Genomic DNA, 25643 nt, shown 5'->3' with positions numbered 1-25643 from the left:
ATAGTGGGAGAGAGAGAAATAATTAGTCTGATAAATCTTCAATATTACATAAATGGTACTTTGTCTCCTTTCTTGTTATTCAGCATTTTTATTTTGTTTGTAGCAGTTGTGTCTGATTTTAGGCATGTGACATGGGCAGATATTGAAATTTTATGGTCAATACCACATATCCAAAATGTCCTACAGCACTTTATGGTCTTTATGGTTTATGAGACGATTTCACATGCATTATCTCATTTTATTTTCATAGTTATCTAGTGAGACAATTAGAGATGGTATTGTTGTAACAGTTTTATAGATGAGGAAATTGAAGTTTGATGATATTAAATCATTTGCCAAAGTTGGTATGGCTAGGAAATGACAGACTTTCCATGGGAATACATTCCACATTGATATGTTTTGAGAGTGTTAAAATGGAAGAAATTTATTAAATATCAAAACCAAACAGATTTATCTCATCCTTTGATGGTTTTATAAAAGCCTGGCCTTTGCATGAACATTTTTATGCAATGAGAATTTATGCTAAGAAAATGTATTATTTTTAAATTCTAAGACACATTTTAGTTTGGTGATAAAATATACTTTGATTTTTTTTCTGTCCTTTCCTTAAACACTGAATGTTTTTATTTTTTAAGAACTTATAGTATTCTTAAGATGCCTTGGTTATTATAAGGCAGTATGTTATTAAGAATGTACATATTACTTAACAGGTGCTACACTAATCATTCTTATGAATAAAGATATAAAAGTAAGTAAAATACTGGAAGCAGCAATTCAACAGAACATTAAAACACTTACAAATGGAGACGATAATAAATATACCAGGGTATCTAGTTAACTGGTCAAATCATAAAAGCCTTACGATCTTATCAGTGGACCATGTAAAACAAAAACAAAACAAAACAAACGAAAAGACAACCCATGAAACTTCCAGTACCTGTTATTTTTTAAAAGACAAAAATATCTTTGAGAAAAATAATAATAGAGAGATGTTCCCATTTTATAATGAAGTGTATGCATCTTAAAAATTTAGCATCATTCATAATGATGAGATTCCAGGGGATTCTTGACAAAATCAGCAACAAAAGAAGGATGTTTATTTGCATCAGTTTTATTTAGAATTTGTCCAGAAATTTAGGCTAGTGCAATTAGACATTAAACAGAATTAAGAGTCCCAGTTCTTGACAAGGAAGAGGGAAAAGTATCTTTCTTTCCACCTACCATATCCCTAGAATATCAAAAGACATCAAATAAATGCTTCTTACATTAATAAGAAATTTTGGGGCACAATACAATGACCACATACGTTATAAATAGCAAACAAAAAATCAACATCTTTCTTCTATCCTACCAGTTAGAAAATGTAATGGGTAAAAAAAATACCCCACTAATAATGGAATCATTAAATTCCAAGAATAATTCTAATAAGAAAATATAATAAAATCTAACTTCTTTTTTTTTATTTTTTTTAACGTTTATTTATTTTTGAGACAGAGAGAGACAGAGCATGAACAGGGGAGGGGCAGAGAGAGAGGGAGACACAGAATGTGAAATGGGCTCCAGTATCTGAGCTGTCAGCACAGAGCCCGACGCGGGGCTCGAACTCACGGACCGTGAGATCATGACCTGAGCCGAAGTCGGACGCTTAACCGACTGAGCCACCCAGGCGCCCCAATAAAATCTACCTTCTAATAAAAATATAATATAGGATAATAATTCTAACAAGAAAATTACAGGATTCCGTTCAAAGAATGAAAACAAGATTTGAATAAAGTATGCATTCTGTAGACAGGAAGACTGAAACAATGTAAAAAGCCAATTCTAAAAGTAACCAAAATTCATTAAAATTAATATCCTATAACTTAAAAATCACTGTTATCAAATTAGGAATAGAAAAAAAAAACTTTCTTAGGGACACCTGGGTGACTTAGTCAATTAAACGCCCAACTTTGGCTCGGATCATGATCTTACGGTTCAAGAGTTCAAGCCCCACCATCAGGCTTTGTGCTGACAGCTCAGAGCCTGGAGCCTGCTTCAGATTCTGTGTCTCCCTCTCTCTCTGCTCCTCCCCTACTCACGCTGTCTCTTTCTCTCTCAAAAATAAATAAAAATTAAAAAAAAAGAAATAAAAGAAAAAAAACTCTCTTAATTTGATAGCGAATAGTTAAATAAAATGCAGCGAAAATCCTACTTAATGGTACATTATTGAAAATTTTCTCCCTGAATTCAGGGGGAAAAACAAAGATACCCATTATCACTGTTACTCAGTGTCATGATCGTATTCTTACCCAGTGTAACATACCAAGACAGACAAATAAAAGGCATAAAGTTTAAAAAGGAAAAAAACTCTCATTATTTACAAATGACATGAATTGTGAATATAGATATTCTAAAGGACCCTACGGCTAAGCTGTTAGAATTAATAAGTAAACGTAACGAGGTCACTGGATATAAGCCAATATATATAATTAATTGTATTTCTATATAGAAAATGAACACATAAAAATGAAATTTTATAAAGAATTTCTAATAACATAAATACCAAATACCTAGAAATAAATCTGACAAAATAAGCACATGATCTCTATACTGAAACTACTAAATAATATGGAAATATATTAACAAGAGGACCTAAATGAATGGAAGTATATAAAACATTCCCAGATGGGAAGACTTAATTTGCAAAGATATCAAATATGCAAATTGATCTATATACTAATGCAATCCCAATCAAATTTCCAGTAGGTGTGTGTGCATGTATGTGTGTGTGTATGAAAATTGAATTGGAATTGTAAAGGACAAAGGGTATCCAAGGAGATTTATCATCTATTAATCTGTCACCATCTATCTATCCATTTACCTGTCTATCCATCATCTATATATTATCTATCTATCTATCTATCTATCTATCTAGTCTTAGAAGTTGGTTCTGCTTCTCTGGTTGAATCCTGACTGATATGATCTATAAATGTTTTTGTTTAAGTAAATCCATTTCTAGTAGTAATTCTAAAGAAATATTATAATCGAAGTAAAAATACCTGAGCAAAAGATATCCATAAAGATGTGGTGGAAGTAGAAAATATGTAGTAAATGGGAGATAAATGAGGGACTAAAAGTTCAGGCTTTGAAATACAGATAAGGAGTGATGAGGAAAGTAATTTTAGATACTATGGCCCCAAATAGAAACAAAAATCTAAATATACAACACCAGGATATTAATTTAATTTGTTGTCAACAGGATTGAAATTATGCAGCTATTAAAATTTGATTAAGAAACATGGAAATTATCTAAGGCTTTTGAATGTTGCCAAATACTGAATATTTGCAGTATTCTAATTATGTCAAATGTATGTTCATTTAAATATAATATAAAAACATAATTTACCATATAAAATGTAACAACTGAAAGTTTTTGTTACAAATGAGTTAACTTTCTAAAAGGGAAATTAGCCTCATGCAAAGATCACAATTTCCTAAAGTAAAAAGAAAATATACGGTAACACATTGTATGTCTTTTGACACACCAAAATTCACCAAAAACTGCATATTGTAGAACTCTGAGTTATCAATGGACTGAATGCATATAATGTATAGTTCTTTTGAAGTAAGATAAAGTTTATAAAGAATTTCTTATTGGCCTTGTGTAAATACATTGATACATACAAACTAGTGTTCAAAAGGGTTGCAAAATCAACAGTAAATAAATAGTCCGTAAGCACATATTTGCAAAGAGCTACTCAATTATTAGGTTCCTAAATAAAAAAAAAAACTGATAGTTTTAAATTTTTATTTTCTAATTCATTAAGATAATCCCTACTTCAAAGACAGGAGTAATTCTCTATGAGGGCAATTAACTTTACTCATTGTCATGTTCGAAGAGTCATGCAAACCCCACTACAATCATATTTCTATAAATTTGTCTGGTCAACAAGGGATATGGCTTACTCGTTCACTTCATCCACTTCCTCAGTGGCAAGAGGGAGCTACTATAAATGGTCTCATTTATATCCTTTCATTAGTTATTCTCTTTGTTGTTTTAATAAAACACACACATATACATTCATGTACCTGCAAAATGAAGGGCATATCTCCTTTGTTTAGTTTCTCCTTTGTTTAGTTTGTAAAAGCAATTTATACACAGTGTAGAAAATTTTAAAAATTTAGACCAAAAAACCAGAAAGAAAGAAATATTACCCATGACTCTATTGCTCATGAATAGTGAGGGCTAATGTTTTGGTTTCTTTCTAACTTTGGTCTTAGAGGTAAATGTCTTGAGATGGTAGCATAGATTCAGATCTGTCTCGACATATGTTATTCTTTAGATTATTGTTTCCCATGGCTATGCCATTATTTATGTATTCTTCTATTTTTGGTCATTGGGTTATGCCACTTACAAAAATTTTAATAATAATTCCTAATTATCATCTTTGTAAATAAGTCTTTGTTCACATATATGATTTTATTTTGTTTTTTCTTATTGATACAGTATTTATTTGTCTTCCCTCTGTCAAACCCTGAGCCAGCCACGTTCCCCAGACTGCCTGGGGAGATATAGGAAAAGGAGCAAACAGGGCAGAGGAGACACTGGAAAAAGACCTATGGGAAGTAGAGACAGCTCTGTCACATGGAGAAGAGGACGAGAAAGGCCATCGCCATGCAAAAGAGTCCCATGGCCTCCAGGAGGGCAAAGCCCAGAATGGTGTAGGAGAAGAGCTGTTCAGGGAGGGGCTCCTGGCATAACCAATGATGAGGCGGCTCCCAAATGCAGTCCCTGTCCCAGCCCTGGAGCCAGCCACCCCTACCGTGGCAGCCCCAGCCCCAATGCACTTGGCTGCTGTGCCCTGTCCCTTGAAATGGCGCTGGTTCGGAAGCTGCGGCTGGGAATACGTGAGGTCGGGGGGTGTGGGACTGCCAAGCTGCCAAGGCTCCATCTGTCAGTGTCTCCAGTGGTTTTAGCGACACTGCAGACAGTGACTGGCTCAGCAGCTGAGAGGTGCTCCTGACCAAGAAGGGGCAGACTAACTTTGCACTAAGGGACTTTGGCAGGAGAGTTGCTCCCAGTGCAGAGAAGACAGAGGGGCAGGGGGCAGGAAGAGCAAAGGTGATTTTATTTTAAGCAGAATGTATTCCTAATGAGAAATTACTGTCTTGGAAACAACAGAGAATCAAGTTAATATTTTTCATTTTTTCCTGCTATTTTAAGTATTGATAGTAATAAGTTAGCAAGGAATGGATAGGTTTACCCTAGTTGATTATCAATTTTCTTTTATGTTTTCCCCTTGAATACAGTGGGTTTTGTTTTTCTTTTTTAGAATTTATGAAACTTTGCTCCTTTTCCTTTCTTAGAGCTATAGAATCACTGATCTGGTCAAAGGGATCCCAGCTGTGGCACTCACTAGCCCTGTGACCTTGGGCAAGTGTCCTAATACTCTGCACCTCATTTCTTCATCTGTGAAGTGTGGATAAGCATTGTACCTCCTTCAGGGAGCTGTGAGAATTCCTATAAAGCGAAAATGCATGAGAAGTGCTTATAAAGAGCCTGGCACATAATAAACACTATTGTAAATACTTACTATTATCCTAGGTTTGGGGGAGCTCTCCTCCCTACTAGTACTCTCTTTGGTTTTGTTCCAGTTAGTAAGGCTCGCTTTCTCCACCCTGACTAGGGTTTTCTGAGTTCCCCACTGAATCATGATTTCCGCAGGATGACCTGATCTGTACCTCTAATTACTTCTTTGGCTTGGTTGTATTGTTTCAGTCTTACTGCCCCTGATCAACCCTTTGTGAAAGCCAGATGTTCCTAAATTCCTTATATTTAACAGAAAAGCTGAAGGCAGGAATACTTGAGGGAATATATTGGTACTGAGTAACATTAACAGCCAACCATCGTATGTGATTTCAGTACTTTCAGAATGCTTTTTTATATGGTATATATAATCAACCCTGTTAGCTTATCAGGTCAGGAATAATTTTTCCTGTTTTACATACGAGAAAAAGACTCATAGAAGTTAATTCATTGGCTCGGAGTTATCATAACCAGGGGTGGCGAAGTCACACATTTTAACTTTGGCTTTCTGACTCTCTTCATAGGATGGCCTTTCAACTGCACCAAATTGAGTCTCCAGAATATATTAGTTAGGCTTTGCTAGTGAATGCTGCTGTAATAAACAACTCAAAAAAAAAAAAAAAAAAGCAACAGTGGTTTATTTGTCAGCTGTGTTGCTTGTCAGGGATTTATAGTTGCACTGCTGAAGGACAGCCTCCATCTGGAATATAGATTCTCTTGGCAGAGAGAACAGCAGGAACCAACCACTCGATGCTTAAAGCTTCCTCTGCTCAGGCATGATGTACATTGTATCTGCTCACAACTTATTGTTGAAAACATATCACATGATGAGCCTTGATAAAGATGAGATGGAGAAAGAAATCCTTCCCTGAGGAGTGGTTCAAAAATATGACAATAAGCAAAGATGTGTAATCATTATGGGGAAGAGTGGAGTAAATAGTTAAGGGCAATAATATCTAAAAGAAAATCATGAATTAAAAAGGACACAGAGGGAAGTCTATGCAATAGAAACAAAGTATAAATGTTTAAAAAAAGAAGTAAGTTATAAAACTTGGACAAAGTTTACTGTGTGAGGGAAGATTTCTACATAATTCTGTAGCTTTTTTTTTTTTTTTTAATTTTCAGAGATTGGCAATAGTTGTTTCCAGTGACAAGGAAGTTGGTTAGAGGCAGTGTCAGATGTGGGCTAGCTGAGGGAAAGAGGTCAAAAGAGAGAGCTGTACATCAGGCACAGGTGCTAAGATGCTGACTTTGGAATTTTAGACGATTAATTTGACGGTGCAACTTCCTTTTGGAAGTGCTGAGTTATATAGGTTTACTTTCCTATAAACTCCCTCAGGTACTGAAACCTATATAAAGTGCCTGAAATGATTCTTCCTTGAAAATTTAATAGAAAACCTAGCTTGGTTCATTCTTTCCCTAACCAAAGAGCAAGGTCACTGAACCTAGGAATAAATTTCATGGCTTGGGATTATATTGATAGACTAGACACTTTGTTAGAACATGGTAATGATGTTCTCAAGGTCGATCGTTACAATCCATCTGAGGATATTGTTAATTCGTTTTTCTGACATAGCCATAGACAGTATCCTTCACTCAGCTCAGCCATCACACATTAGCCAGAGGGGCTGACTGACCATTTGGTCAGTACAAATCCACCTCCTGCAGAGAAACAACACAGAGTGATGCTCTGAGTACCCACTGTATTTCCCCCTCACATAACAATATGAAGCTGTTTCTGGCTTTCTGGCTGCTCTCCTCCATGTGGTCATTCAGGAATCCCTATTGATTCAGTTTTACAGTCTTACCGTCCTCCAGTACCTCCTTAGCATACACAGCGAAAAGGCGAAAGGGGAAAGGGCTGCGGAGAAAGTACCCATACCTCTTGGTTTCTCATAGTACATTCTATAAAAACACTTTTATGACATTTGTCCTTTATTTTCACATGATATTGGTTGAAAACTAGTTAAAAGGTCACACTGTTTCTAGCCAGAGTTGCCCCTGCCTGATCAGGAACTTCCCAGAAACAATTCCATAAAATAGAAGGAGGAGCACCACATTTTGATACCTATGTTACCCCCATTATCCCAATTTAAACTATGTGTTTTTTGCCTCAAAATGTTTTCCTTGTTGAGCTACCATATTTATAACTTTGCACCTAAAGCTTCTTGGTAAGAGTAATAAAAGAAAAAAAAAGGTACAGGACTGTTTTTTCCATAACATTAAAAGAGAGAGTACTGAGAGCCATTTCCTCCATGGCAATTAAAGGTTTCACTCGGGTGTAGTTATTCCGAAGTCTGAAGCATCAATAGTTTGAACATATTTGGAAATCAGTCTATCAGATTTACCAATGGGATAATTTGTCCACGTAATTCTCCATGCCTGCTCTTAGGAACACAGTGTTAATAATAGCTTCCAGATGGTCCTCCAACTTAAAAATAGTTTGTTTCAAAATTCTGTTTATAGTTGACTTGTGGTCTTTGAGATATTATTTTATACACACAATGGTACATATGACAGTTGTCTTTATGCCATCCATAAAAGTTTATTTAATCTATCATCTAATAGGACCTGGGCAATGAAAACTATAGCAAATATTGTTGTTGGTAATTAACATAAAAACCTACACATGTAAAGTCATTTTCTGAATATAAAATATTTAATTAAAAATGTTGACACTATAATGTCGAAAACAGCTATTAACTATGCATACTTTATTTGATATTAGCTCGGTTTACTTTTTTATTATTTAGAAAAATACAAGTTGCAGTACTTTATTATTTAGGATAATCCAGGTATTTTCACACTTGGAGAAGTCCACATTCTATCATGGTGACGTATGATCAAAGTTAACAGCCTTGATTTTAAAACACTTGGAACCAGTCATAATCACTTTTATCTAAGCAAAAGATCCCTGAACACATTTACATTAATCCTGGTACCTTAACAGGCTGTCTGGCAAGCCATTTCCTTACAGAAACATGCATTATGAAATGAGAAATGCCCATCCCTTCTGGATATTAGATACTTGTCATACCTGGGCAACAGTGCTCACATCACTGAAGCCTGTGAACACAACTCTATATTTATTCTAAGTGAAAAATAGAGTGACTTAAAGAAAAATACAGGCTAATGTAAATAATCTCTTACCCAAAACCAATATATTAAGCCACAAGTGTTTTTTACAACTTTTATTCCAAGAAACTAAAAAGACTATTTAAGATTCTGGCTGTGATCATGAGTATGAGTGGTTAAGATGGATGGAGTAAAGGACAACATCATTGCAAAGGAGGAGGATGAGGAAAATAATCTAAGTAATATATCGGGGGATGGAACAGACATGTACATGGATGTGGAATTTATCCAAAATAACCACATTGCTTGTAAGAGTAAGAGGATGAATGAATCAATGAAAGAGGGCAAATGATGGCAAGTATAGAAACAAGAAGAGAGAGGGTATACGGTTGAATGTTATGACAGTTAATAAGGCAAGATATTTGAGGGAAAGGATGAGTCTGTAACGATCCAGAAACAGCAAGGGGAGTATGGAATGCCCTAACCTATTGTCTTCCCTGTCTATCCCCTGAGGGATATGGATCAAGGAGATAAAAACAACCATCACTTGAGAGACTGGAAGAGGAACAATATTTTTAGGAGGAGAGAAGTTTCAGTGAAGGCTGCAGGGTAGAGGCAGGGAGAAGAGACTGGGGCTATGGAGGAGTTTGTTGGAGAATGGCATTACAGAGCACCGTAAAGTTGGTTACAGGTGAGGGTAGGGTAAAGAGCTGAGTGAGTTTCAAGAAAGTTCCAGTATTCTGCTCCATGGTTCAGCAGAATATTTAATGTCAGAGCTCATCATTTTGGATGCTGACTGACAACTAGAAGAGTAATTTGGTGATTTTACTCTCAACAAAGCAACATAGGCCCCCAGGAGAAGACTCAGTTAGATGCCAGTGAGTTAGGCCATTCAGGACCTAAGCAGTGGTTCAGTTGATCTGTGTGGAGTCAAAATGAATCATCTAATAAACGTTGAAAAAAAATTAAAAAAAAAAAAAGGGGCGCCTGGGTGGCGCAGTCGGTTAAGCGTCCGACTTCAGCCAGGTCACGATCTCGCGGTCCGTGAGTTCGAGCCCCGCGTCGGGCTCTGGGCTGATGGCTCAGAGCCTGGAGCCTGTTTCCGGTTCTGTGTCTCCCTCTCTCTCTGCTCCTCCCCCGTTCATGCTCTGTCTCTCATTCAAAAATAAACAAAAACAGGGGCGCCTGGGTGGCTCAGTCGGTTAAGCGTCTGACTTCAGCTCAGGTCACGATCTCGCGGTCCGTGAGTTCGAGCCCCGCGTCAGGCTCTGGGCTGATGGCTCAGAGCCTGGAGCCTGCTTCCGATTCTGTGTCTCCCTCTCTCTCTGCCCCTCCCCCGTTCATGCTCTGTCTCTCTCTGTCCCAAAAATAAATAAACGTTGAAAAAAAAAATTAAAAAAAAAAATGAATCATCTGCATGCAGCGTATCAATGAAGCCAATTCTGGAACCACGCTTTCTGGAAGGGGAGAAATCTGAGATAAATTCTGGGTTCAGTATCCCAGGAGAGTTACATGCTTGAGATTTCTGATGGATTGATGGCTCTAGAATATGCTCTACAAATTTCATGGTTCTAGCTCATACTTCACAATGTCTCCTTCTAACTTACCTCATTTGCAGGACTATGCATAGGATAATATGAATGTCAAGAAATAGTCCTGGTGGCTGGTTGAAACTACTGTGGAAGGGACCCTGAGTTAGTTTCTAGAAACTTCATTCTAAGTATATGCCTCTGCTAAAGCTGGACAAGGTTTTTCAGCTTTAATGGGATTGTAGAACAACCAAGCTCTCTTTCACACCATAGAGCTTATGGAATAATCTGTAGGAAGAGGAACTTTTAACTGTGATAGAAAAGTGTAAGCCTTCTGAAAACATTCTCCACCTTTCACTGGTTGTTATTTGATAGCCACAACTTCTTTAGGCTGTGATTGCTGGGTGGGTCAATGTCTGAGACCCATTTGAAATAATTCTCTTTTCCTGAAAGCTGTCATCACTACAAATAACTGAGCTTCCAACATGAGGTACTTAGTGCCAATTTGTGTGCTCAGTACACAGTGAAGCAGATCACTGGTCTGATATTAGTAGCATGACTTCACCATGGCTAGGCATGAAGACTTGGGGAGGTCATCATATGTATTGGTAAAGTTCTGGTTTTCCTGAATGCTTCTGCCATTGCTGGCATTCAGGCAGATCCACGTGTCTGTGTCAGGCATGATAGGCAGTAATACAAAGTATAAAACAATATTAGATCTGAAATATTTCCTCCATAGAAATCTGTCTAGGACACCTGGGTGGCTCCTTGTTAAGCATCTGACTTCTGCTCAGGTCATGATCTCATAGTTGGTGAGTTCAAGTCCTGCTTTGGGTAAGCTTGAGCCCTGCTTCGGGTGAGCTCATGCCCCACTCCGGATGAGTACAAGCCTTGCATCAGGTGAGCATGAGCCCTGGGTGAGCCCCACTTCTCTCTCTCTCTCTCTCTCTCTCTCTCTCTCTCTCTCTCTGCCATTCGTTCACTTGTGCCCTCTCTCTCGCTCTCAAAAAAAAAAAAAAGAGAAGAGAAGAGAAGAGAAGAGAAAAGAAAAGAAAAGAAAAGAAAAGAAAAGAAAAGAAAAGAAAAGAAAAGAAAAGAAAAGAAAAGAAAAAAGAAAAGGAAGGAAATCTGGCTACTTTGACATTCATCTGTATCTTCTGGAGGCGTCAGTTCTAGGAACAAGATTTCCTTACACTGAAAGACACTCCTCTCCTCTCTGGATCGTCCCAGAAATGGTGATATGATGAGGTCAGAACAAACAGAACATAGGCATTGGGCATGTACATGAAAAAAGTAGGCAAAAATATTGCTGGAGCAGAGACGCCATCATCCCAGAGTTATGGAAGATGCCATTCATCAGAGCTTGGGACACAGGGAAGGTTTGAGTCTTTGAGGCTAAGTCCCATATGGAGTCATAACCCTTTCAGAGAGGGCTATATTTATCCTTTCCCCAACTCACCTGTCTTAAGGCTCATCTTAGTAAAGCAGCCAATCTTAATATTCAGGCTCTTCATGGGGCGCCTGGGTGGCTCAGTCGGTTAAGCGTCCGACTTCAGCTCAGGTCAAGATCTCGCAGTCCGTGAGTTCGAGCCCCGCGTCGGGCTCTGGGCTGATGGCTCAGAGCCTGGAGCCTGCTTCCGATTCTGTGTCTCCCTCTCTCTCTGCCCCTCCACCATTCATGCTCTGTCTCTGTCTCAAAAATAAATAAATGTTAAAAAAATAAAAAAAAAATATTCAGGCTCTTCAGAGACAGTCCATAGATAAGGGGTGAGTGAAGACCCTGCTCTGCAACTGTAATTAGTCTCTTCAGCTCTCTGGAGAAGGGTGCTCATCACCATTTTCCTCCTTTCCAAACAGCAGGGAGACACGATAGATTAGAAGGGGATATGGGATATCAGGAAAACTGTTTCTGCCACTACATTTCCTGAGAACTTGGATCTCTAATCTGAAAGGGACAGCACTTCCTAAATTCTTAGGCACTACCTATCACAAGATATGATTTGCCTCTCTCTCTGTTTTTATCCTATTTTTTCTTCCTTCCCCTATGTTCATCTGTTGTGGTTCTTAAATTCCACATATGAATGAATATGATATTTGCCTTTCTCTGACTGACTTATTTCACTTAGCATGATACACTCTAGTTCTATCCATGCCATTGCAAATGGCAAGATTCATTCTTTTTGATTGCCGAGTGGTATTCCACTTGGGGTGTGTGTGTGTGTGTGTGTGTGTGTGTGTGTGTGTATCACATCTTCTTTATCCATTCATCAGTTGATGGACATTTGGGCTCTTTCCATAATTTGGCTATTGTCAATAGTACTGCTATAAATATTAGGATGCATGTGCCCCTTCGAATCAGCACTCCTCTATCCAGATACCTAGTAGTGCAATGGCTGGGTTGGAGGGTAGTCTTATTTTTAATCTTTTGACGAACCTCCATACTGTTTTCCAGAGTGGCTGCACCAGTTTGCATTCCCACCAATAGTGCTGAAGTGTTTCTCTTTCCCTGTATCCTCACCAACATCTGTTGTTGCCGGAGTTGTTAATTTTAGCCATTCTGACAGGTGTGAGGTGGTATCTCACTGTAGTTTTGATTTGTATTTCTCTGATGAGTGATGTTGAACATCTTTTCATGTCTCTGTTAGCCATCTAGATGCCTCCTTTGGGAAAGTGTCTATTCATGTCTCCGTTTCTAATATATATTAAGTCTGCTTTAGCTGTATCTCACAACTTTTGATATGTTGCATCGTCATTATTATTCAGTGCAAAATATTTTCTAATTTTCAGCGTACGTTCTTCTTTGACCTACAAGTGATTTTGAAATGTGTTGTTTAATTTGCAATCATTCGGTGCTTTTCTTGTATCTTTTGTTATTTATCTCTACCCTAATTCTTCTTTTGCCCTAATTCCATGTTAGTCAGATTAACATACTCTGTATTGAAACTTTGAAATTTGTTAAAAGACTACCCAGAATATGGTCCTGTGGTAAATTTCCTCTGTGCAATTTAATAGACTATCTTTTGTTAGTCTTTGAAAAATTCTTGACTATTATCTCTTTAAGTTTTTTTCTTTTTACCTACTGTATCTCTCTTTTCTGGGACCCCAAATTCGTCTACATTCAGATTTTGTATCTTCTTTTATATATCTCTAATAATGTTTTCTGTATTTTAAAATTTTAATTATAATCTCTTTGCTTCAATATGGACATTTTCTACTGAGCTATCTTTCAGTTCACTAGTCATGTTCTCTACTGTATGTGACCCATTGTTAAACTCATCTATAAAATTCAATTATTACATTTTAAAGTCCCATCATTCTTTGACTCTTAAAATACATATGTATATATTTCAGTTTTTAAATATACATGTTCCAGTTATGTGTTGTTTTCAATATATTTATGTTCAAGTTTTTGTAAACTTTTGTCTGAGAAGTTTAGTATCTAGATCACCTGTGGCATCATTACTACCTTGAGATTTTTCCCCCTTGGTTTTGGTCATTTCTTCCTGTATCCTGGCATGCCTGGTTGGTAATCTTTAAATGAATACCTGACACTCTGCATTAAAAACAATGTAGATGTTATAGATGTTTCTTTTTCTTCCAGAGAAGCTTCAACTCTTTATTAGTCAGCAATTAAAATAGAGGCATTTCACCTTGTTATAATCTGGGACCAGGATAATTTGAGGCTACGTTTTGGTCTTTCTATGGGTTTGTCTATTTTTTATTTTTCTTTTATCCTGGAAGATATCTCCTCAGATATATTAGTTAAAAGTCCAGGATGCTCATGATTACCCATCCTAATTAATGGACTTGAATTCCAACTTTTATTTCTCTTGCACCATGGTATGGTTTCATAGTCTGTATAGTTTTTTAGCCTCTGAATCTGAATTATGTTTGATTTTTTTAGCCTGTTGGGGTTCAGCAAAGTCTCAAGAAATAAAATCGGTGTAAAATATCAGGTTCATCTCTCTGTAGTACCCTGGAGTCTTGGGTGCTCAAGTCTGGCTGCATTGGTAACCCTGAATTCCAGTTTTTGTCTCCCCAGCCCCATGAGACTGCTGAAAGGTCTTTCTAAAGATTTCTGCCCTCGAACACTCATACATTGAATCAGCACATTTCTTATGGATAAAAGCAGTGGAGAATTCCTGGCTCACATCAAGGTTTGTGGTGTTTTGTTTTTTTTTTACTTCCTAGGATCTTGGCCCCTTGAGTCCTGGCTGCCTTGGTTCTTCTCTGATGCCTCCAAACATATTCTTTCTTATTTTTTTTAACTTTATGATTCTTTTATAGTTATTCTTAGTGAGTGGCTTGGTTTGATTATAGCTGCTCCTTCATAATCAGAATCAGAAGTCCTTCACCTATAGAAATTTAAATTTTAATGATAAAAATGTTAACTTTTATGATATTGATTGATACTTTTTCTGGATACATTATTCTTTCAAAACTTTTCAAGGATAATTATTTTTACTTCTAAACTGTTCTTGTATTAACTCTATCGAATCTATTTCCTTGGGTGTTTATTATTCTGTTTGTGGAGCTTGATGCTTCTTTTTCATAGTGTTGGTTCTCCATAAATATTTGCTAATTCTTGACTGTCTGTTCTTCTGTACAACTGATTCCCAGTTGTCTGCCTACTGTGTTGTCCGTAGCCTGTGTCTGGTGGCTGTGAGATGGAGTGATGTCTGTGCCGGAACAGTGGGTTGCAATTTGTCTCCTGAAGGAAGGGAATCCTTGTCCCTTTTGGTGGTCGTGGTTCCAACAGCTACTTCTCTGCTCTGGCCACTGCAAACTCTTTAAAAAGATTAATTAATCCAGCTCTTTTGGTTCATATTTCCAGCTTGATGGTTCTGTTAAGTTCAACAAGATCTAATCATAAGAAAGAGCTCTTCTAGGAACAGCAGTGAAGTTTCTTATGAGGAAAGTAGCTGGCTGATAATAGCAGTCTTAAAAAAAAAAACCCACACCTCTAAATGTTCAGTTAGGTATTAAGTCAAGTGCTTTAATGGAGTTTCTTAATTTTTAAGAAATTTGGCCCAACTCTATTAGAAAAAGGATGATTTTCTGATTTGATGTGGTGAAGATTCAAACCATATTATTCCTGCTCTTTCACATCTCTGTGTATCGATCGGAGCCATTGTGTGTGGTGAGGATATGGGCTTTCAAGTGAGACAAACCTCAGTTTAAGCCTCAGCTTTATCTTCATGAGTTGTGTGACTTTGATAATAGTATTTAAGTTCTCCAAAATAGACCCACTCTTGAATTAATAAAATTATTGTGAGGGAGTAATAGGCATAAAATATTTGGCATAATGCTGATATCTTATCCTCAACAACTAATAGCTATTGTGGTTGTAATTGTTGTGTAGTTCCTAAATTAACCTGTTTAATCACCAGAAATCTTTGAGATGTTATTAGTATGTTTAAGCACAAACTAATTATAATGACAGAACTTTTAGAACTCTTTGAGTGATATTAATTCTCCACTTGTGTTAACATGCTAGGGCTGCCATAACAAAGTACTGTAGACTGGGGGGCTTAATATAAATTTATTTTCTCATAGATCTGGAGACTAGAAGTCACAGATCAAAGTGTCAACAGTCCTGGTTTCTTCTGAGTCCTGTCAGGGGCTTTCAGATGGCCACCTTCTTTCCGTGTCCTCAGTTGCTCTTTTCCTCTGTGCACACACATCCCTGGTGTGATTTGTGTGTCCTTATCTCCTCTTCTTATAAGGACACCAGTCAGATTGAATTAGGGACCACCCTGAAGACCTCATTTTAACATAATTACCTCTTTAAAGATTCTATCTCCAAATACAATCACTTAAGGTTAGGAATTTGACAAATGAATTTTGGGGAGGACACAATTCAGCCATAACACCATTCCTCTTGGTTCTTAGTTACTATATTAATATCACTAGGAAAAAACAATAGTATTTCTATAATATCTTATGTCTTCACAAAAGTTCCTGCACTGAGGTACTGATTTAATTCTTTTGGCTTTATAAAAGGTTATATGGGAAGTATCTAGTTGAACCAAGATTTAGCACCTTTTACAAAATTATAGTTGAACCACTTCCATACTGTTACCAAATTTCCTTCAGTAATGCAACCTAAATAATAAATTTCTCCTATAATTTAAATTCCAGCAAAGGATTAACATATGTGTGTGTGTGTGTGTGTGTGTGTGTGTGTGTGTGATTATATAGTTCATAGATAAAGTTTGTTCTTGCAGTAATTGTTTCCTGTCCCTTCTTTCTAAAGAGTTTTAAACTGTTGTTTATTTGTTAATATTATATTTATTATATTTGTATTTGTTCAAATAGATACTGTTCAAATCATTATAATTAAAGGTATCTCCCTTACTGTTATTCTCAGTTCTGATCATGCTGTTGCAAAATGATAAAAGGCTAAACGATAAAAGGCAGCATGAAGACAGGAGTCCATGGAGGGAAATATAGAGAAAAATCCCTGTAAAAGAGAAGCCAATAAACACACAACAAGTAGATGCCTCATATTCATTTGCATATATCACAGTAGAAAATGCAACATCATTGTTTGAGAAATTATTTTTATTATGTTTCTATGAATAATACTATGTAGAATAATTGAAAATTAAAGACTACATTTTATTTAATAACACTCTACTTGAAAACATCTACGTTATAACATGTCTATCAGACTTTAATAAAGAATAAATTACTGTATTTACTAACCCAATATTAAATATCATGTATATTTAATTATAAACACTCATTATAAATCCAATATCTGTTCTTCCTCTTTAGAGGATCATGAGTTTCCTTCCACTTGTCCTTTTCTACCCTTGGCAGAGCTAATCTATTACTTATTGGTTGACACTTTATTATTCTGTGCATCTCGTTCCCACCATTCCCAATAAGTCCAAGGTTAAGGATTCAGACCTCACGTGTGAACCAACTCAGTTCTGCATCCAGAGGCTTTGCCCTTTGATTTGACTCGTGATTTTAACATGTGTCAGGACCAAAAGGGGATGTGATGAGAGACTACAAATGGGTCAGAGCAAACCCATGTTCCTTTCCTCTAATGAAAACACAGGGTAATGTCTCTGACTTGTGGGTGGGTCAGCAACACTGATTTCTACCTGACAGGAGAAGCACAACAACTCAGGATGGTGCTTTTTCTCAGAATGAAACTAGACTATGAGTCTTTGAATGTGCTGACCCTAGAGTTTATCACAAGCATAGGCATATTTCCATATGAATAGGTATTTTATGCCTGTATCTTGTGTGTGTACATGTGTGTGTTCTTTATTTAAAAGGTTAAAAATTGTGAGGCTAATTTTGAGAGAGCAGTACTGTTAAATCTTACTGTGTGAGGAATGGAGGAGGATGAATGGAGGACAGGGTCAAGGTTAAGTTATGACAATAATAGGTATAGCTTATTGATACTATATGCTGGGTGTTGTGCCAATATTTTACATCCATTGTCTCCTATAAGTTAGGTCTATGGAAGCTTATAAATCCTGGGAGTGAATTACCCTCAGTTATAATGTTTTACATGGGGGAGGGATCCAGAGCTGAATCCAGAGTTCTCATATTCCCAGATGTAGACCACTGACTTTTAATTTATATTGTCTGTTGTTGAGAACAATATTGTCATACTTACAGTTTAAAAGAACCATCCAAGAGTTGCCGTCCCAGCCTAGATGTTGATTTGAGAGGGGATGGAACCCTCAAATTTTCCATTTTCCAGATTTCAAATCTGATTTACTGATCCCTTCTTGAAACTACATTAGTTGTTTCCTTTAACTGCCAAAATCAAGAGTAAGAATATGCAAATGTATGCCAACCAAGTGTTCTTGGTATTGAGTTTATACAGTGAAGAAAATGGGTAAAAATCCTTGTACTCATGTAATTTTTGTTCTAATTAAGGGAAACAGACAATACATAAATTAAATTAGTAAAATATAGAGACTTTTGTGCTAGAAAATGTTAGATTCTGAGAAGTAAAATAAAGCTGGGGATTTCTAGTGGAGGGTGGGAGTTATAGTATTTACCAGTGTTTAGGAAACTTGTCACTGGAAAGAACAGTTCAGGAAAGACCTAAAGTAAATGAAAGAGCAAGTCTTCAAATGTAAAAACCCCAAAGCAGAAGCATGGTTGGTATGTTCCAGGATCAGCCAGGAGGCCAGAATGGTGGGAAGAGAATGCATGAGAGAAAAAGTAAAGCCAGGTCTGTTCAGAGGAACTTGTAGGCCATTGTAGGCACACCATCAATGGGAAGTCATCATGAAGTTTTGAGAGTAGGGTGACTTAACCTGACTTGTGAATAATGGGATTATTCTGTCTGCTGTGTTAAAATCAATCCAATGATCAGATGGAAGAGAGCAAGAGAATAAGAGAAGTCAATAGGACAGCTCTAGTGATAATCCAAATAAGACATGGGTTTGGCTAGGACCAATGGAGTTGCAGTGGGAGTAACAGAAAATGACCTTTCTGAACAAATTTTGAAAATGGAATCAATAGAATTATTCATAGGTAGAGTAAGAGTGTATAAGAGGAGTCAGGAACAATTTCAAGGGCTTTGTCCCTTGGAAAATTCATGATGGAATCCCCTGGATTAATTCATGACCCAAAAAGCAGGTTTAGGATGGGTTCGGATGCTTGTTAGTTTTATGTATACATCAGATATCCAAGGGGAGGACCCAGAAGGCAATTAGATTTCCTGAGAGAATCCTGGAATTCATCAGTACGTAAGTGGTTTGTTAAGGCAGAGCTACCTATATTACTTGTAGGACCTGGTGAAATTTGAAAATGCAGGTCTACTTGTTCAAAGATTATTAAGAATTTCAAAACAGTGACAGCAGAGCATGAAATCAAGTATGAAGGGACTCCTGAGTGAAGGGGCTTGCATGCAGGTGGTACAGTCAGGAAGCCAGTCCTGGTTTAAGGCCATAATGCCAAATATGATGATCAATAGAGCAATGTGGAGAGAGACAGAAAGAGATACCTAAGGACTGAGGTCTGGGGTGTCAATATAAAAATGACACAGATGAGAAAGATCCCTCAGAATTGGCTGAATAGAAGAAACCAGCAAGTTATTTGAACTAAACAGAACAGAAACAATGGTAAAATGTTTGATAGAGGCTGGTGATCATTTACCAGCATCCAAGCTCGGCCAGAAGAGTTGAATTCTTGTCTCTGGCACTTGCTGTGCCCGGTTGCCAGGGCAGTGTTATTAGTGTTTGGATGTTGCATGGACTGGTTGATTTAGGGCTTTTACCACCACAAGGCAAACATTTACAAAATTCTTTGTAAATTTTCCTGTTTAAATTTTTTTTAATATTTTTAAGTTTATTTATTATTTGAGAGAGAGAGAGAGAGAGAGAATGAGAATGAGGGTTTAGGAGAGGAAGACAGAATCACGAGCAGGCTCCGTCCTATTAGTGCAGAGCCCCACATGGGGCTCAGTCTCACAAACTGTGAGATCATGACCTGAGCCGAGATCAAGAGGACACTTAACCGACTGAACTACCCAGGTGCCCCTAAAAATTCTTTTTAAATAACTTTCAGTAATGAGACTTTGAGATCCATTGACTGAAGCCTTGCTTTTCAGCAGAAGAAAATCCACTTTTTAAAAATGTTTATTTATTTTGTGAGAGAGAGAGAGAGAGTGTGGGGGAGGGACAGAAAGACAGGGAGAAAGAGAATCCCAAGCAGGCTCTGTACTGTCAGCACAGAGCCAGACGCAGGGCTCGGAACATGACCTAATAAGCTGAAATCAAGAGTTGGACACTTAAATGACTGAACCACCCAGGTGCCACCAGAAAGTCCATTTCTGGATTCAGGTGCACTCTGGAAGGGGGCGCGTGGATGAGGGAGAAGATAACAAAGCAGAGAAAGGCAGGCTTTTACTGTTAACATATCTTCCCAACTGGTCAGACTGTGTACAAAGCAGCCAAGTAGAATCTGGCCGACTGTAGCAAAAAGTGAAATTAAACCATCCCGAGGCAGAAATATTCAGGAATAAATAATGAATTTGTTTCTTATCACATGGCACAAACTTGCCTTGGGTTTTAGGTCACCTTAGTTGCTAAGGGGTTCAAAACATACCAGGTGGGATATCTGAGTCTATGGAGTTCTGTGTGCAGACAGAAGACTGACCTTTTTCTTGAAGTAATATAATCCCCTCCCTCCTCAATTTTTCCTGGGGTTGCTAATAATTCCAGGTCATGGCCTACATTCAGTAGACACTGCATGTGCACAAATGACCCCTTTAGAGAATGAAGAGTTACTATACTAGGTCCCAGAAAAAGGTGTCATGTTACTGTGCCCCATTGTACCAGTTCTCCCTGGCTTATTCTGAGATCATTTAAATCTGCTTCAGTGCATCTGACTCTTTCAGGTTCAAAATGTCCATGGGGTGTGGAGGCAGAGGAAATGACAGGCTATCAGTGGATGTAACAGAAAGACACTCCCTTTCCTCCAGGTATTAATATTTTGGAGTGACAGGGGGCAGAAGGTGGGGCATAGAAAAAAGTTGGAAAAAAGAAGGCTACATTAACATAGCCCATACCATTGTCAGCATCTCTCAATGGATTTATGTTGGTTATAGAAAGTTAACATTGTTCCCTTCTGCTTTCTGGCGAGCTGTAACTTTGATACAGGGAGCCAGTGTGTTATTCTAAGACTGTAGCACAGACAGTGAATATGGCCTTGGCATCAGCAAATAGAGTTGACTTTTGGGCAAAATTTTATTCTGCCTGCTTTGAGGTAAGATTACAAAAGCCTTTTCCTTGACATTATATAGTTAAAGCATAGCTGTCAGCTATTCACTAAACAAAACTGCTTTGGATAACTGACTCACAGGCCCCTCTCTTATCCTATATACCTGGAAGGATGCTTTGTCAATGTCCTTTTAGATTCAAAGTTGTAGGGTAAATGATCTTTGTTCAGCTGCTGCTATTTTGCACCTTTGAGACATTTTGTAAAGATTATGTCGTTCCACACTGTAACCCTTCTATGAGAAAAGTATCATTCCCCCCCCCCAACTTCGTAGGTAAGAAATTAAAGGTCAGAGAGGAAAATAAGATCACACAGCTGTCCAATTGTCAGGGAAGTTATATTAGAGTTTGGATGGTCACCTGGTGGACTGACTTGCAGCTTTTCCCACCCACAAGGCAACTCCAGAGTTTTCTGTAAATGTCTTTATCTTAAAAACAAGGACAAAAACTGTAAGTGGTCGTCTTCCTTTCTTACATGGCTCAGATAATTAGAATTTTCTATAGCTATACAAAAATCTAGGAGTTTTTTGAAATCAAATGCTCATTTCCAATATTATAATCTAATTTCTCCATTGCTTCTTAAATATGGTAGATATTTGGAATCCAATAAACCATGATGTTGAAGATCGAGTTTCTCTAGAATGAGAGCAGGTGGCATTTTTATTTCTTTGTGTGTTTTGCTGTTGTTGCTTTGGGTCATGTATATTTGATGTTTTCATTTCATTAAATACTCAAAGATGAAGTTCAAAAACAGTTTACTCACAGTGCAATGAGCTGTAACAAATGGTAGGCCACTGTAAGGTTGTGGATTTTAGAGTACAGTTTTGTATAGATGCTTTTTCTGTAGTAAACTCACATTAAAATTTTTCAGAAGCTGTTTTAAGAGAGAACATAAGTAAGATCAGCATTCTGGTGTAATTTCAAAGCACAGTGTCTGATAGAGAGCTTGGACACTAAGAATTTTGGTTTGCTAAAAGGATAGACCGCAGTAATATATTCAGTATGGAAACTAACATCCAGAATCTTCTTCCTGCCTAATATTTAGCAAGATTAAATTTATTCTGTATTATAGAAATCATTCTGAATAAAGGAAGAAAATTACCATTTATATGTATGGTAGCAGAGAAAATTTACAACGCTTTCAAAATAGAAAGGTATTTATGTATTATTTAGGCTAGTAGTATACATTTTAGTAAGACCAACATGGTAAGATATGTTAAAAGAATCCAGCTTATCAGTGTCTCATCATTTCATGTCTGTTTGACCTCTAGGGGTTTTTTGTTGGTTTCTTGTTTATTTTTTTAAGCTAAATTGAGTTGCAGGGTCCAACTGGCACAAAACTGATGGTTACCTATTTAAGTGGCTTTGGGATATTTATGTCTGTGGTTTGCATTTGGCGATATAGTTTCCCTATTTTTATGTCCTCTCTCTATAGCCTATTTTCTATATAGGCTTTTTGAAGCAATGCTAACTGAGAATAAGTAGAAATTTAGAGAGGATTAACCAACATTTTGAAGTTTAAGAGTATTGAAAATGATAAGTTGCTTAAAAGTAGGTGGCAAAGCACTGCTTTGGATTCTATGTCTCCCTCTCTCTCTGCCCCTTCCCTGCTTGTGCTCTGTCTCTCTCTGTCGCTCAAAAATAAATTAAAAAAAAAAAAGTAGGTGGCAAAGCATAGGGAGATTTATGAGGTTTGAAGGCAAATATCCACATTTTATTAGGACCTTCTTGATTGTAGTAGATCTTTGGGATCTCAAATTTAACATGGGATTTCACTTATTGGCAAGAGAGGTCATGAAGTATAGTAATTTATCACTTTGCTGAAGAATGTATTTGAATCATGTCTCCATTGAGGCTGATGTGCATGAGCCCAACCTAGAATCTGGATTCATCCCATCACTCTGAGTTTTTTACTTAAAAGGTCTTCAACCATGGGTTGTAGCCATGGCTAATGTCCATTTGATGGAGTGGGAAAATTTGGAAGGCATATTCTGTATGATTTGTGTAAATCAGATCTTGTGTAAACCTGATCTTCTTAATCTGGTTATATACCTAAGAACAATGAGAAGTTTCTCAGGAACTTTTGTGTGTAGAATCTTGTATAATTTCTTAGAGGTTTATAAGGGGAAAAATGTAGGCTACAGTCTCTAAGGAAGTTTATACCCTAGTTATGCATTTCATATAATTTCCTACAAAGTTCACATAAATCACATAGTTATAATTACATAGTTACGCATTAGTAAGTGTTCCATTTTATTCATTTTTCAACGCACTAATGCTTTGAAGTAAAATAAGCAAATATTATAGGGGCGCCCGGGTGGCTCAGTTGGTTAAGCGTCCAACTTCGGCTCAGGTCATGATCTCACAGTCCGTGGGTTTGGACCTGGAAGCCTGGAGCCTGTTTCAGATTCTGTCTCCCTTTCTCTCTGCCCCTCCCCCACTCACACTCTCTGTCTCTCTCCCTCTCCCTCTCTCTCTCTCAAAAATAAACATTAAAAACATTTTTTTAAAGAAAAGGAAGAAAAAAATTATAACATTACAATTAAGATTTGTCATGGAGGACTTCTTGGAGGAAGTCAACTTTGAAACAAACCCATCTATATCCCCTTGTTCAAGGGTATTCCATACTCACAATGAGATCTTAGGCAAAGGACAACCTTAGTGGTAGATGGATTGAACAGTAAACTCAGTAAGCTGCATGGTGTGATTTCACACACAGGGATAGTCTCTTAGTACTGGTGCCTAAGTTCTCATCATAGTTTGGACAGTTCTTTACCTCACAGCTTTGTCATCTGTTGAGAGAAGTACTGATTCAGCCACTTGCCTTTGAAGGCAAATGTTTTTTGATCTTTTATTTAAAAGGACACAATTACTTTGGCTCCTGGGGATTGCCTGATATACAATGACAACTTTACATTTTCAGAGGCATTTTTAGAGTGAACAGATATTAATGAGGATCATATATATGAAAAAGGGGCCCTCTAAGAGCCTCTTTGTGGCTTCAGTATTCCAAGTTATTTGGGGGAAATTCTATTTTGAGCTCAGGACATGAAAACCGGAAGTAGATGAAAGGGTTTTATTTTTAAAGATGTGATATATACCTACAGTGGAATATTATTCATTCTTTAAAAAGAAGGAAATCCTGCCATTTGCATCAATGTGGATGAATCTAGAGGACATAATGCTACATGAAATTAGCCAGACACAGAAAGACAAATACTAACGGTCCACTTATATAGAATCTTAAATAGTCAGATGCATCAAAGCAGAGGATGGAACAGTGGTTGCCAGGCAGAGGGGAAGGGGAGAGATGTTGGTCAAAACACACACAGTTTCAGTTACGCAAGATGAGTAAGTTCTGGGCATCTAATAGGCAACATGGCAACTATAGTTTACAGTACTGCAGTATGCACTTGAAATTCACTAAGAGGGTAGATCCTACCCTCACCACAAAAAATTAGAAAGAGGGGCGCCTGGGTGGCGCAGTCGGTTAAGCGTCCGACTTCAGCCAGGTCACGATCTCGCGGTCCGGGAGTTCGAGCCCCGCGTCGGGCTCTGGGCTGATGGCTCAGAGCCTGGAGCCTGTTTCCGACTCTGTGTCTCCCTCTCTCTCTGCCCCTCCCCCGTTCATGCTCTGTCTCTCTCTGTCTCAAAAATAAATAAACGTTGAAAAAAAAATTAAAAAAAAATTAGAAAGAAAGAATGAAAGAAAAAAATCATAACTTGGTGAGGTGATGGATATGTTAATTACTTGATTGCGAAGATCATTTCACAGTATATATGTTTATCAAAACATCAAGTTGTACACCCTACATACACAGTTTCTGTTTTTCAGTTATAACTCAGTAATCCTGAGATATAAAAAAACAAAGACTAAAATACTATCATGTCTGTTTTCATACCGTAATGAAAAAACCAAAAGCAATGATGTTAGTTTTGGATTTTTCAGCTTGTTGACCTCTAGATCATAGGAAGAAGAATCTACCAGAGTACCAGAGCAGTTAATTTCACTGGAATAAGTGTAAAGAATGAACATAGGAGAATTTTCAAAATGCAGGATGCTATCCCCAAAGGACATATTTAAATCTTGGAGGAAGGTGTCTTATGTATTTTGTAAGAGCACCCACGTTTATTTTGATATGATGCCATCATTGAGAAACACTCCGGAATCGTACTTTAAGGGGGCTATTAAAAATCAGCCCTTAAGGCACGCTCATGATTTATCAGGTTTGATGGCTGGAATTAAGTCATGATGTGAAGACGCAAATGCTAGCATTATTCAAGCACTGGTGGACAACAGTGATGTTTTGGAATATTCTACTCCCACTCACTTCCACCATAACTTTCTAGGTTAAGTTTGTTGTTAAAAGAATTACACTTGACCCCTTGGCCCTATAATAACCTCTCTGAAGAAGGGATGTGTAGCATAAAATGTTAATCTTTGGCCAGAATGGCTTTGCTCCCTTTCTTATATATGTTTAATTATAATCTAATAAGGCAGCTAAACTTCATCAGCTTGTTTGTTTTAAAGAATTAGGCTACATAAACAATACAACTTTACCCATACTTGCAGGGAGGGGGATAATGAATTGTTTGAGTATTATTAAGAGCAATTTCTATAAGTACCTTCTAGAGTACCCTGACCAGAGAAGCTGGAATAATTACAGAAGATGGTTGTGCTATTTGCTTTATCTTCTATCCGGCTTACCGACATTG

The 25643-nt window shown here is 37.4% G+C and overlaps 1 protein-coding gene and 1 pseudogene across 1 annotated transcript in view; one reads left to right on the top strand and one right to left on the bottom strand.

The window, feature by feature from the left end:
* GRM8 (glutamate metabotropic receptor 8) overlaps nucleotides 1-25643 on the top strand; it is a 136816-nt gene that overhangs the window by 104387 nt on the left and 6786 nt on the right. The window lies entirely within an intron of this gene.
* Nucleotides 4621-25641, bottom strand: LOC115527336 (annotated as a pseudogene).

Source organism: Lynx canadensis, chromosome A2 (genome assembly GCF_007474595.2).
Source record: "Lynx canadensis isolate LIC74 chromosome A2, mLynCan4.pri.v2, whole genome shotgun sequence".
NCBI lineage: Eukaryota > Metazoa > Chordata > Mammalia > Carnivora > Felidae > Lynx > Lynx canadensis.
The sequence above is the reverse complement of the archived record's forward strand: the minus strand, read 5'-3'. Positions and strand labels throughout refer to the sequence as shown.